Source organism: Triticum aestivum, chromosome 4B (assembly GCF_018294505.1).
Source record: "Triticum aestivum cultivar Chinese Spring chromosome 4B, IWGSC CS RefSeq v2.1, whole genome shotgun sequence".
Lineage (NCBI taxonomy): Eukaryota > Viridiplantae > Streptophyta > Magnoliopsida > Poales > Poaceae > Triticum > Triticum aestivum.
Genome location: NC_057804.1, coordinates 138,263,049 through 138,278,758, shown reverse-complemented (window position 1 = coordinate 138,278,758; position 15,710 = coordinate 138,263,049).

Below are 15,710 nucleotides of genomic sequence, written 5' to 3'. Positions count from 1 at the left end.
TCGAAGCCCGTCTCCATCATGGTGTCGTCCTTGTCGTCGGAGACCTCGAATGAGCTGGCCACCAAGGCGGCCACAATCCGCCTGGCACATCAGCTTTGCCAGGCGGCGACATGGGCACCCATGGCATGCTTCATCTCCATGGAAAGGCTCTCCCACGGAGCTTCGCCGCCAGCAGTCATGACAGATGCAGTGCAAGGGAGGAGGATGATGAGCGGTTTGTGTTGTGGTGTGGAGTTAGCCGAGTGTGGCCGCCTTCAAATAGCGGATTCCGGTGAGGCGAGGCGTCCGGATGCGCCAATGCGCGGCGCCGGAGTGGGTTTCTCGGTCGACGAGCCTGCTTAATGGCGGCATACGGACAGAGAGGAGCATTGACCGGGCTTGGTAGATATTCGTCCTCTTCCGTCCAGTCATGCGTCTTCGACATAGAACAGACGCGGACACTGGAGAGTCGTCGTGGGCGGCGTGCCGTTTTAATGGCGGAGACAGTGAGAGGTTGCGTCCGCCCTGAGTCGTCTTCAATATGGAGCGGCGCGCTCTACAGCAGTATGAATGCGGGCAGCTGGCGCCAGGCGAGAGAGCAGAGATTTTGATGGGCTAGGATGGTCAGAAGCGGACGTGGGAGCAGTCCGGAGTCCCGCAAAACTCCCAACATTTGTCTCTGGTTTACGGGACAAACACGTTCAAACCGTATCACAGATTGATATAAGACTATGTTGGATGGCTTCCGCGGTCCGGACAGTGCATTTCAAATGCATGCGAGAGGTTTGCACCCTTGCTTGCCGCTGGCTCATAGTCATCGCAAAACAACGTACCGTGCGCGTACGTTTCGCACCGGTACCAAGCTGATTCGTTGTTTACGGTTGAGCAAACAGTGAAGAGTAATGGTGACGATGAACAAGGTGAGGTGTGCGTGACCGTGCGAGCGGTGCGCATACACAGTGGGGGTGTGCTGCGGACTGATGGCGTGTTGCAGGACGCTGTGTGATCCATGTCCGGGCAAAAGGCACACCCGGCCGGCCGGCCGGCCAGCAGGCGAGTGATCGAGTAGGTGACCGTAACGCAGGGAGGGGCAGGTGCCGTGGTATGCCATTGCCTTGCCACGGCGCGCCATCACTGCGTGCACGCCATCGATCACCGTCAGCGGCAGCTACAGGAGCTGGTCCTTTTCCTTCCCCGGCCGGCCCATGGCAACAGTTCGCCGCAGTCTGCGCCTCGCACGCGGGTGCTCCTCTCCTCTCCTCTCCTGGTCCCCGTGCCCAGCTGCCATCCTTCACTTGCGCGGCAGCAGCGCATGCGAAGCGACTTGCACTCCTCCTGGTCCTGCTCCTGCGCCACGGGATCTAAACAGTGGTACCCTCTTTTTTTTCCCACTTAACCGAACAGAGGTCTCGTTCTCTTCCGCTGCGGTCTGATGCTGTGAAACGATTGACCGTACCAACACGTACTAGTCCCTAGCTAGTGAGCGTATGATACAAATCTCAATTTAGAAGATATTTGCAAGCCTTGAAATCCCCGGTAATTTTACCTGAGTTCCGCGTTAAACAGACGTCGGTTAAAGTCTAGCATGCTGCTGCAAGATGCATCGTCAGTTCATCGTAGTACCCGGCGACTATTCTCCTATTCGAACATGTCAGTGTCATGAATTTCGGCCAATGGCCCTTCGACGAACATGTCAGTGTCATGATCTCATCCCTGGCCGGGGGCCGTACGTTATACCACTGTGTGCCCACTGAAACTCCTTTTTTCTACCCATGTGACGAACAGACGACGTGCGCCAAAAGTGAGCCAGTGATTATTTCCCCCCACCTGTTGCAGGGGGTCTCCGTCAGATGAGGAACGTGACACCTGAAACTCGTGTGCCAGGCACGGAGTGACGTCACCGGACCGGCGCGCGGGCCATTCTCTGCCATATGAACGGATCCGGCTTGTCAGGCCCGCGTGCTAGCTACCTCGGCTTCCCTGGATCATGTTCTTCAGCTCTACGGCAGCTCACTCGCACATCGCTCTGATATTATCGGTGATGTCGGATGGAGTTTTTCTTTTTTGCGGCATATGCTGTTGGATGGAGTCACCTGAAAAAAACACATATTTGACGTGAGGACGAAATCAATTCACGATTTAAACTGCTTTTGATTTTTTTTTGCCAAACTGATCATTTTGTGTGGCGTCTGGCAGCCGGGTGCTACACTGCACTATGCAGCGCCCTTGACTTAGGTGTCGTATGCCCGGCCAGCGTGGTAGTCCAGGGCTAGGCGCGGCCCCACAGCAGCCGTGCAACACCTAAGCGCTAGGCGCCACACATGTAATGTGCAGCGCCTATGGCTTAGGCGTTGCACAGTGACTTAAGGCGCATCGGGTCAGCCCTCCCAGGCAGTTGCTCTCTGTACAGAGAGCAGCGACGGCGCCCCCTTCGGACCCCCCACCCTCTTAGATCTGAAGATTTAGTTCATGGATTCGATCTCCAATCCCTCCTACTAGGTAAACTCCCTCCTTCCCTTTCTTTTCCTCCGTAAATTCGTTGCCGTTTTAGAGATTTGTCCAAGATTGGGTGGAACCCTTGATTTGCTTGGTTTGGATCTTTATTTGTCCAAAATTTGGTGTTGTGATGGAGGATGTGTAGTCACAGTGGTACTATCCTAGTATTGTTCATTAGTTCACAATATATTATTCTTGTTAGTGAAACCTAGATTGTTTTTTAGATATATATGAGATGCCTAGTTTTGTAGATGATTATGAGATGTTGAGTTTTGTAGCTATATATGAGGTGTTTAGTTTTTTTACATATATACTAGATGTTGAGTTTATTTGAAATATGACATGTTGAGTTTATTTGAACACATATGACATACGAGATATATATGAGAATTTACAATCATTTATTCATTGTTTGAGAAGGAGATGTTAAGATTCTGGTAGATGAATACATATGAGATGTTTAGATGAACACATATGAGATGTTTAGTGTATACTGATATTTTAGATGAACTCATATATGTTTATTGTTTGAACTTTGTAAGGATGGTTTGGCTTCTCGACGATGCCTATGACACATGACACCGGGCCTACATGATTGTGACGCCCGGGTAATTAAGCTACAATAACCCTCTACTGATGATGCCACGTCACCTCGATTTCGGGCTGCTAATCTCGCGTTAGTCCGAAACTGATTCGAATTCAAATTCAAAATCAAGCAAACAATAGAAGTTTTCATAAATTAAAATTAAATGTTCGAGAGGTGACATATAATGCATAGGTAATTATGGTGATGAAGCCACATTTTTATAAAAGGTTCAAATGCACTAAAGTTGATGGTAATAATGAGAGGTGACACATGACACCGGGCCTACATGATGCGCGAGAAGGAGATGGTAATAATGAGTAATCTAAATATTTTGCGAATTTGCCTTTAGTTGAAAATTTGACATGCCCTAAGATTTGTCATTACTTTTTTCTGTAGAAGCTTGAACCTCTGAAGATTCGGTATCACGGGGTCTCTAGTCCTGCCATGCCCTACGATGAGCGGTACACACCCTACATCCAGCAGGCAGGCCTCCTCCCGTGGATTCAGTTGGTAAGCCGGTCCACGCCGAACCTCAACGCTCCATTGGTGTCTTCTCTTGTTGATCGGTGGAGGTCGGAGACACACAATTTCCATCTTCGGACTGGGGAGATGACCGTGACGCTCGAGGATGTCTCCTTGATCACCGGTCTTCCTATCGACGGGAGGCCTCTCTATATGAGCACCGATTTTGTTGGGTGGCGCCAACAGATGACTGCTCTTATCGGTATGGCTCCTATCGAGGCTGAGGCTGAAGTAGAGGAGGGAGAAGAGAAGAAGAAGAAGAAGGAAAGGAAAGCAGCCGGAGCTGCTTTCACGTGGATTCAAAGGAACTTTGCGCATTGCCATGCGGATGCCACTGATGATGTGATCCAGACACATGCTCGTGTCTATATGTGGTACATTGTCTCAAGGACTTTGTTTCCTGACTCCACAGGCAAGAACGCTCCATGGATGTGGCTAAAGGCATTGACCGTCTTTGATAGCGGATGGAGCTGGGGTTCAGCGACTCTTGCCCACTTGTACCGATAGGTAGTTGGTTTGTTTTGTTATCAACTCATTTCTTCATTAGCAATGTAACCTTGCTGTCAAGTTAACATTGTTTTCTTTCATATGCAGCTAGACAATGCGTGTTGCAGGATCATAGATAGTGCATGCATTGGTGGTAATCTGCTTCTACTTTCTGTATGGAGCTGGGAGCGTGTGCCTGTTGGACGCTCAAAGAGCATCAAGTTTAATCCTTGGGATGAAGATGACGAATTACGGTGCCCCACTTGGGATTACAAGTGGGATGTGGTATCCAAGATGACTAACGATGTCAATCTCACGTACCAAAATTACATTGTCGAGTTGGACACGATTACGCCTGAGCAGGTAACGAGGACATTACTTCAGTCATTTCTCATGCTTGCCTGAAAAATTGTCATAAATGTTGCTTTGTTGCCCTATTTCATAGGTGGTATGGCAGCCATATGGCGCCAATGACACAATTGGGTACACCGAGGAGTTTGTCATCAACCCGATGTGCTTGCGGGATAAGGATCTTTGGCTTATGCAGTGCCCACTGATATGCAACTGGCGGTTGAGTTTCATTTGCCACATCGCGTGTATCATTAGTTGGTCTATTCCAGCCTCACCCACCAGAATGGGTGGACACGGACAAAGCACTTCATAGGTAAGAGAGCATGAACCGTATTGACTAAGCATCGCCACTCCTTCTTGATTGTCCTAATGTTTGGTTTTGTACCATGCAGGTTGGACAGGAGAAAGCAGCGAAAGATAAAGGACTGGGACAAGCATCATGCATCGTATGTTACCTGTTTCCATCTTAGTGTGGAGCAAGCTCATAACAGTGCACGCGGCTAGCTTCGCGAGCATAGCTCACTTGCTTTCGATAACTACCTACGATGGTTTCTTGAAAATGCTCGAGTTGAGATATGCTCGTCGGCATACAACGATGATATTCTTGAAGACCCTGTAAACTTTGAGGATCTATCGAAGTGGCAGTACAACAAAGATGTCAGGGAAGGGATAGGAGTCCCTCCTATTCCGGTGATTAACTATGTGGTAAAGTGTTCCCTTCTTTACTTTCCTATTGGCCGTATTACACATGTTTGAATGGCTAACGTGTTACTTCATTCTCATCCGCAGCGCAACCAGATCAAGAAATCAGTTGATGAAAGCCAGTGTATTCTTGAGAAGACACCGGTTGGAAAAGGCAATGATGAAGGTCCACTACAAAATTTTCTCAAGGTACATATCGCACTCAGGTGTGTCCATGTTACATATCTTGCGGAGTTTGGTATCTTATACACTTGTTCATGTTACAACGTCAGGCCCAGAAGTTAAGGCGGTTATCGAACCTTCTCGGTTGTCGTGACCAAAATATGATGAACCATCTGCCTCTAGGTCTGGCACACCATCAGACCCCTTATCTCACCATCAGGGGGGCGATGTGAGTTCCTCACATGCTTATCTAGATGATGAGGGTGCGGTCACCCAAGAGGTATGACTAATCTTTTAGATGTAATTCTCACTTGATTACGACACCGGTCTTTACCATATTGTTTGATTGTGTGATAGGTTGATGAGCTTGATGATGACATTACTTTGGCGGATGCTCAAGTTCAGTCCGCATACATGTTGAAGCGTAGGCAGCCCATACGCCGGTTCACGCCCACCGACTTTGACAACAGAGGCAACCCAAACATGGTCGTAGGGAGCTCTTGGATGGTGAGGCGGAGGAGGAAGTGGAGGAAGAGGAGGCTCGTCCTAGTAGGAGGAAGAAGATTGCCACCAGGCGTGGCACCAGGAACACGCGTGGAAGGCATTAGTGCTTGTCGTTTTTATTATGAAACTGAACTTGTGGCCATTTCATTAGGTTAATGAACTTGTGAGGTTATGTCATATGTTGGTGAACTCTTAGTAGTGTGCTACTTGTGTTTGCAAACTTGTAGTAATCTTTGGATTGTCCCAAATGATGTGATGTTAAAGTTATTAGTTGTCTTTGTTTAGTTTCTACAGTTTATAACAGTGCATTGGACTTTACTTGTGAATTGAGATTGCTGCCAAAAGTGCTTCTCTTTCTGCAGTTTTGCAATTAACAGGCCACTGGAATCGTTTTGATGCTCTCTGGACAGGTGATACGTCCATTTTGCATCATGCTTTTATATCAATATTTATTGCATTATGGGCTGTTACTACACATTATGTCACAATACTTATGCCTTTTTTCTCTTATTTTACAAGGTTTACATGAAGAAGGAGAATGCCGGCAGCTGGAATTCTGGGCTGGAAAAGGAGCAAATGTTAGAGACCTATTCTACACAACTCCAAAAGTCCTGAAACTCCACAAAAGTCAGTTTTGGAATATATTAAAAATATTGGGCGAAGAAAGCACCAGAGGGGGGCCACCCACTTTCCACGAGGGTGGAGGGCGCGCCCCCTGCCTCGTGGGCCACCTGGCAGCCCCCCAATGCCCATCTTATGGTATATGGTGTCTTTTGCCCTAAAAAAATCATAAGGAAGCTTTTGGGATGAAGCGCCGCCGTCTCGAGGCGGAACCTTGGTGGAACCAATCTAGGGCTCCGGCGGAGCTGTTCTGCCAGGGAAACATCTCTCCGGGAGAGGGAAATCATCACCATCATCATCACCATCGATCCTCTCATCAAAAGGGGATCAATCTCCATCAACATCTTCACCAGCACCATCTCCTCTCAAACCCTAATTCATCTCTTGTATCCGATCTTTGTCTCAAAACCTCAGATTGGTACCTGTGGGTTGCTAGTAGTGTTGATTACTCCTTGTAGTTGATGCTAGTTGGTTTATTCGGTGGAAGATCATATGTTCAGATCCTTTATGCATATTAATACCCTCTGATTATGAACATGAATATGATTTGTGAGTAGTTACGTTTGTTCCTGAGGACATGGGAGAAGTCTTGTTATAAGTAGTCATGTGAATTTGGTATTCGTTCGATATTTTGATGAGATGTATGTTGTCTCTCCTCTAGTGGTGATATGTGAACATCGAATACATGACACTTCACCATTGTTTGGGCCTAGGGGAGGGCATTGGGAAGTAATAATTAGATGATGGGTTGCTAGAGTGACAAAAGCTTAAACCCTAGTTTATGCGTTGCTTTGTAAGGGGCTGATTTGGATCCATATGTTTCATGCTATGGTTAGGTTTACCTTAATTCTTCTTTCATAGTTGCGGATGCTTGCGAGAGCGGTTAATCATAAGTGGGATGCTTGTCCAAGGAAGGGCAGTACCCAAGCACCGGTCCACCCACATATCAAATTATCAAAGTAACAAAGACAAATCATATGAGCATGATGAAAACTAGCTTGACGATAATTCCCATGTGTCCTTGGGAGCGCTTTGCTTTATATAAGAGTTTGTCCAGGCTTGTCCTTTGCTATAAAAAGGATTGGGCCACCTTGCTGCACCTTAGTTACTTTTGTTACTTGTTACCGTTACGAATTACCTTATCACAAAACTATCTGTTACCGATAATTTCAGTGCTTGCAGAGAATATCTTACTGAAAACCGCTTGTCATTTCCTTCTGCTCCTCGTTGGGTTCGACACTCTTACTTATCGAAAGGACTACGATAGATCCCCTATACTTGTGGGTCATCAAGACTCTTTTCTGGCACCATTGCCGGGGAGTGAAGCGCCTTTGGTAGGTGGAATTTGGTAAGGAAACATTTATATAGTGTGCTGCAATTTATTGTCACTTGTTACTATGGAAAATAATCCTTTGAATGGCTTGTTCGAGGTATCTTCACCCCAACTAGAAGAGCAAAGAGTTTCTCCTCAACCTACTGAACCTACTGAAAATGTTTACTTTGAAATTCCTTTGGGTATGATAGAGAAACTGCTAGCTAATCCTTTTACAGGAGATGGAACATTACATCCCAATATGCACCTAATCTATGTGGATGAAGTTTGTGGATTATTTAAGCTGGCAGGTATGCCCGAGGATGTTATCAAGAAGAAGGTCTTCCCTTTATCTTTGAAGGGAAATGCATTGACATGGTTTAGGCTATGTGATGATATTGGATCATGGAACTACAACCGATTGAAATTGGAATTTCATCAGAAGTTTTATCCTATGCATCTGGTTCATCGTGATCATAATTATATATATAATTTTTGGCCTCGCGAAGGAGAAAGTATCGATCAATCTTGGGGGAGGCTTAAGTCAATGTTATATTCATGCCCCAATCATGAGCTCTCAAGAGAAATTATTATTCAAAAAAATTATGCTCGACTTTCTCTCAATAATCGCTCCATGCTCGGTATTTCTTGTACTGGTTCTTTTATGATGAAGACTATTGAGTTCAGATGGGATTTATTGGAAATAATTAAACACAACTCTGAAGATTGGGAACTTGACGAAGGTAAGGAGTCAGGTGTAACCCCTAAGTTTGATTGTGTTAAATCTTTCATGGACACCGATGCTTTTCGTGAATTTAGCACTAAATATGGACTTGACTTTGAGATAGTAGCTTCTTTCTGTGAATCATTTGCTACTCATGTTGATCTCCCTAAGGAGAAGTGGTTTAAATATCATCCTCCCATTGAAGTGAAAGTAGTATAACCTATTAAAGTTGAAGAAAAGACTATCACTTATAATGTTGATCCTATTGTTCCTACAGCTTATATTGAAAAATCACCTTTCCCTGTTAGAATAAAGGATCATGCTAAAGCTTCAACTGTAGTTCGTAAGAGTAATGCTAGAACACCTACACCACCTGAGCAAATTAAAGTTGAACCTAGTATTGCTATGGTTAAAGATCTCTTGGTCGATAATATTGATGGGCATGTTATTTACTTCTGTGATGAAGCTGCTAGAATTGCTAGACCCGATACTAAAAATAAACATAGACCTGCTATTGGCATGCCTGTTGTTTCTGTTAAAATAGGAGATCATTGTTATCGTGGCTTATGTGATATGGGTGCTAGTGCGAGTGCAATGCCTCATTCCTTATACGAAGAAATTATGCATGATATCACACCCGCTGAAATAAAAGGTATTTATGTTACTATTAAGCTTGCTAATAGAGATACTATTTCACCATTTGGGATTGTTAGAGATGTTGAAGTCTTGTGTGGGAAAATTAAATATTCTACTGATTTTCTTCTTCTTGGTTCCCCACAAGATGACTTTTGTCCCATTATATTTGGTAGACCCTTATTGAATACGGTTAATGCTAAGATAGACTGCGAAAAGGATATTGTTACTGTTGATTTTCTTGTTCTTGGTTCCCCACAAGATGACTTTTGTCCCATTATATTTGGTAGACTCTTCTTGAATACTGTTAATGCTAAGATAGACCGCGAAAAGGATATTGTTACTGTTGGCTTCACTACAAAAAAAATACACTTCCGTGATGATACATGTTTGTCACAGTAGGTCGCGTTTTTTGTCATGCATGTATGATTTTATGACAGAATCAAGATAGTCATACCTGTGCTGTCATAGAAGTGTTCCATGACATTACCAAAATTATCATCACAGAAGTGTCCACTTCCATGACGATAAATCGCGCGTCATAGAAGTGCTTTCATCAAGGGTGACCGACACGTGGCATCCACTGTATGGAACACCGTTAAGCCTTCGGGTCTAGTTTTGGATCCGATAACCCGTTAACAGCCCGGACCAATGAGAAATTTCCACGTGTAAAATTTTGATTGGCCGGAGGAAACACGTGTCAGCTCGTCAGTGGGCCAGATGTCGCCCGTCCATTGGAGGAGACATGACTATGATATGTCGACATGTGGAGGGGCCCAACAGAGGCCCATATAGGTTAAAAAGGATGGCCCAGTCAAAGGCTCGTAGTACTTACTCAGGTACTAGTGGGCCAGCCCAATAACAACCTGTTTAATAAAGGCCCATTTACGGCCCGAAGCCAGATCTGGGCCGTTAATTGTTAACCGAATATTTGGGCCCAATTACAGTCCAGTGACTTTCGGCCTGTTAGAGACCCGATGTAGACATGGGCCCATTTCATCCCGATGTGACTTTCGGCCTGGGAATGGCCCGTGCTGTCCATGGGCCATATATGGTCTGACGGGACATCGGGCCCACTAATGGCCCGTGATAAAGGTGGCAACAGTTAAGCCCAATGTGACTTTGGGCCTGTTAAAGGCCTGTTGTATAATTCGGCCCGTTGATGCCTATACTAAGCTTTCGGCTTCTTAAAGTCCCATGATATCAGTGGGCCAACTAAGGCCCGAGATATGTTTCGGCCTGGTAACGGCCCGTCATATAACTAGGCCCAAAAAGGCCTGGTCTACATTTCAGCCTGCTGAAGGCCCGTCAACGACTAGTGAAAATTGAGGCCCAACATGCATTTCGGCCTGCTAAAGGCCCATGGTTTCATCTGGGCCATAACAGGCCAGTAGAATATTCAGCCTGTTAATGGCCCAACGCTACCTGGGCCAAACTAAGCGCTGGGTCCACAAAAGGCCCAACTAAAATATAGGCCGGAGTAAGTTGTGGGCCTGGCGCAAAGTGTGAAGGCCCCAATCCTTCGGGCCCAAGAAAGATGCCGGCCAGCCCAATTGTGGCCCGCTAAAACCAGGCCCCTTAGAGGCGAATGTTTCGGCCCGGTCGACTGCATCATTTTTTTTCAGATAGCGAATGGAAGTAACTAGTAGGAATTAAGAAAAAACCTACTCTATACAATAAAGAAATTACGGCATAGTAACTAAGAATAAACCTACACTATACAATAAAGGATTTATGGTATATTACATCCACTGGGCATCAAAGTTCGCCACCAGTGATCATAAAGCGCAACGAAGAAGCAGATTACAAAAACTAGGCACCATTGCAGCGTAACAAAATAATACTGAACCGACAGTTCAAGAAAGGTTAGCCTTGCGCGGGAACTGCTGAGCAAGGCTGTGAGACCGGCCTAGTATGTCAGTCATAGCTTCCAGGTGTAGCTGTTTAGCGATGAGGTTCTCATTGGTGTTCTCTGCAATCTTTCTTAGAGATAGGACTTCAAGTCGAGGTTGAGTTGCAGAATGCCTTTCTACTAGAACTTGGGACTGAAGAAGTCGAACTGATTCAGACAACGAATTCTGTGAGCTTGTCTGACTGCTAGTCTCAAGTAACTTGAACACTGCATCAAGACAAGACTTTGGGGTTGTCTCGCTATCTTCAAGATGTTTTGCCTTCTTTGCTTCAATATATGTTGGGTTTGTCTCACAACCTTCAGCAGACTTGTGCATGCCATCAGGCATATCACCCTGAAACAAGCAGAGAGATGACAGGTTTTGCACGTGTATAAACAAAGATGATAATTGTGCTATCAATTCCATCCAATTTCAAATTAGAAAATAAAGAGTAAGTTCAAAATATCAATAGCATAATTTGGCATTGTTCATAATGCGGGGAGCTTCACCACACTACTGGATTACCATGTCAACATAACAAGCATAGATGAAGGGCAAAGACAATCATTGTATCTATTTTGGTTAATGTGCATGGCATGTTGTTCATATCATCAACCACATCAATAAGATAAAATAGGAGATGACAAGGTGCAAACGTGGGCTGCTTCACCATGCACTGGATTATATATCCACAAAAACAAGCATACATATAGGGAGTATTGAGTAATGTGCATGGTATGAATAAGGAATTTGGTTTTAAAAGTAAAACTTAGAACTTACAGTTCTTGCAAACATGCATTTTGATAGAAACAGCAAAGTAAACAGCAGTAAACAATAGGGAGTATGAGCAAATTAAACAGCAGTTGAGGATAAAGGCTTTAGAAGGACTGACTTACATTAACAGTTAACACCGGCTTTATAATGCCCTTCTCCATGTCAAGGGAAGGATAACTCAAGAATTTCAGCACAAAATCTTCTTCATAAGCATTGCCTGTACTCTACATTTTTTGGAGAGTAATTATAGATATGATAATACTGGAAGGGATAGAGGATAATGAAGATAAGATGCAGATTGATGCTACATAATCAACTACCAATCCCTGGAAGTACAAGCGTTACAGGACAAAATATACTTACAAGAGCAATGGGCTACACTTCTGCACTGGCATTGTCTGTGTATTCTACTTTTTGGTAAGATTAAATATAGATCTTATCTTTTTTAGTAAATGGTGGGCGAGGGAGATAAGATGCAGAATGCTACACAATGAACCAATCCATCTTCCCATAATACAAGAGTGTTTTGAACACTGGTGTACTGTACAAAACGTTCTTATATTATGGGACGGAGGGAGTAGCTGTTAATGTAAGTACAGTGATAGACGATGTTCAGTCCTTACAAGAGGACTGCAGAGCTAAACCTCTTCAAAAGCATTGGGTTGATTCTAAATTTATGTAAGAGTCGATACAGATCTTATAATGTCCACCAAATGGATGATAACGAGGCTAATATGTGCAGTGATGCTACATAATCAAACAACTATGAAAGTAAGTATGGTCATACAGGGCAAGAGGTACTCACAAGAGCAATGCAGTGTGTAGTATAGTTGCGAGATTCTATGGTCCCTTGAGAATGAATGTTCTTCTGCTAACAGTTTTCGTACAAGTGAGACGTTAAAGCAAATGCAGAAACGTAGTTCAAATTGTGATGTGATATCATAGACAATACCTTACACTATAGTCGAGACCAATGTGTAACAAGATTATTCCAGTCACCATCAGTTAAATGTAGCACCGGAGACTTTACAGAAATTTCGTTTAGAGGCTTGCCAACGAAGTGCGCTTGCCTCAGGTAGGAATGATACTTCATCAATGAGTGCTTGAAAAGCACAACCAACCCTTGCTCGTCTTCACAATCCAGTTTGGTCCTCGCCTATTTAAAGGAATGAAATCTTGTGTCTTCTGTCAGCAGAAACATATGCAGTAATGACCATGAATAACATTAGTACAATACTTACGCGTAAGTTGCGGAGGAAGACTGGAAATTGTTTTGTGTATGCGGTATAATCTTTCCATGAAGGAAAGATGCGCACAAAGTTCCTGACAACAATATAAGCATCGTCTTCTAAACTGGGAAGAAATGGAACAGGGGTCCTATTTGCTGCAATTGGGGCTCTCTCTAGTTTGAAAAGGGATTTGGCAACTGGATTTGGTGTACTCTTTGCTGGAATGGGGGTTTTGCGTCGTAGAGCTGGTGCTATGTCAACTGGCATCATCATACTATTTGCTGCAGTTGGGGTCTGCTGAGTTGGGGCATCAGAAATGACCAGTGTAGTAGGGCTAGAGTCTGCTAGAGTTGGGGTGTTTTGTGGGTCAGGTGATATTGCAACTACACCTAATGGGCTATTTGTTTTATCAGGTGCCACAACCTTTTCCAAATACTTTGCTTGTGCTCCTCCATGATCAGCAATCGCCCTCTTCCTTTTGAACGTCTGATACACAAGAACAACATTTGAATGGATAAATATGGTATGATGATAGATGGAATATGTACTGAAAATGGATAGGCAGGGCATATTCACATACACGATGTGTAAACTAAGCTAATGATAGTGCAACAAAGTAAAAGCAATGCAAAGCATCAATTGCAAGATATGTGCGACCAATATAACTTTGGAAAGTTAGAGCAAGCACCTTGATGGGTGAATAAGATAGGGCATCTGCCTCTGACTCCTCCACTAGGGAGCTACATTGACTTAGGTCTCCCTCTAGCTCAGAATCACTCTTAGGATCATATTCTGAGCATGAATCTGTAGGTGGAGAGTGTTTGCATTGCATTGCATCCAGACTTGATTTCAGTCCCTTAATGCCAAGTTTGACAGCCATGGCATTGTTCTGCTTTATTCTTTTCATGCACGCAAGCTCATAATCATTATGATGCTTTTCAGAATCTGAGATTCATGAAAACATAAAAAGTAGTCAGATTATCTATGGAGTGCATTGCGGATTCAACTCAAAGAGTGTCTCCCTATAAACCCCTGCATATGCAAAGTTCACCTCCCAACCGTGCTGACTAGACCACACACAGAAATACAAACCCCTTATGTCTCTATAACAGGCAGACACACATTTCAAAAATGAAGTAGGAACATTTGAATCATATGAAATTCATATTTGAACAAATAAACTAAGGAATTATGAGTGGCATAATGTTTAACTTCAAGGGTGGAGTGTTGGTAGTGCGACACAAAGCAAGTAGGCAGATTGTATTCCATGTAAAAGATCGAAGCCCATGTAAAAGCTGGAAATGACTCTTTCTTTCTATACAATGTAGTGTTCATTGCCCACACATGATGGAAGAGATCACATAGAGAAATACTATTCACTCATGTCTACGGTTCCAATATTTTGAAACAGGGTGGTCCACCCTAAAAGAATATTGAGAACAAATATGACAAGGCAAGCATAGATGTAGTGAATCAGTCATTTACTTGTGAGCTTACTAGGACAAGTATGCAGAATTGTAACTGCAGTAAGAGACCGTCCAAAATCTGAATCAAGAAGTTTGTCTAGCACTTACTGTTTGCAACTAATCGACGTGAATAATTGGATATTATATCGAATGAGTAAGAAAGACAAGTAAAATTGTCAACAAACCTGGCTTGCAGTAGTAATCTGGGTCAATGTCACCACGACCAACAATTCAAAATGACTAGTGTCTGTTCCTGGGGCCGGAATTTTGAAAACCCTGTGAACTTTACAGGTACTAAATATTACTGAAATACATCTGAACCATTAAGTGTAGGTAGCACTCAGCACACAACAAACCCTAATGACAGTCCTGCCTAATGAGTAATCAATCAATTAGAAAATGGGTGATCAGGAGTGGCTGTTGAGTATTGAGGATGTATCTCAGGATAAATCGGGTTGGCTTAGTGGGTGTTGCACGCCTGAGCCCTAAACGGACTGGGAAGGTAGGCACGGCGGCGTGCCCGGGCAACAGTGACGCTGTTGGGCGAGTGGCTCCTGACCTCCTGTTAGTCCGGCGTCTCCTCCTAGAGTCATGTTGTTAGAGGACGGCAAGTCGCCGACGAGGCAGGTGGCTGGGGGCGAGTAGAGATCGGAAGCGCACAGCAGAAAAGAGGGGAATCGGGGCCTGGGACGACCCAAAAAACAGAGGGTGGGCCGCGACCCACTGTGGGCACCCTGTAGAGATACTCACCCGAGCGGCGAACATGCATTTTTCAAACTAATTTAGGAACATTTAGCTGACAAATTAAACGACTCTGTTTTAATAATACCAGATTCTTGAGCAACTAAGCTTGTTTAGCTTGATGGGTGGAGCAGTGCTATTATGACACGAAGCACGTATTCTAATCATATAGTGATCATAAAAGGGGGAAACTCTAAGCATATTTATTTATGAAAAGAGGGCTTCCCTCTGATTTCTATTAAAGAAACCACCACGGAACCAACAAGATCAATTAAACCCTAAGCATGATCAATTAAACCGTATTATGATTATGCCATGCAGATTTGAAGCTGCAAACCGGAGAAATGATATTTAGCATCCATTGTTTGCTTCGAACTAAGAACTAAATTCTAAGAGCTGAAAAGAAAGTAGAGTAACCAAGTTACGATCTATTTTCTGGTTCAGATCAAAAAGTTGAGGAGATATGAAGTACCAACTCTCTTGCGGTGCCGTATAGGCATCGGGGGTGCGATGGTTGTCGGTGGTGTTGA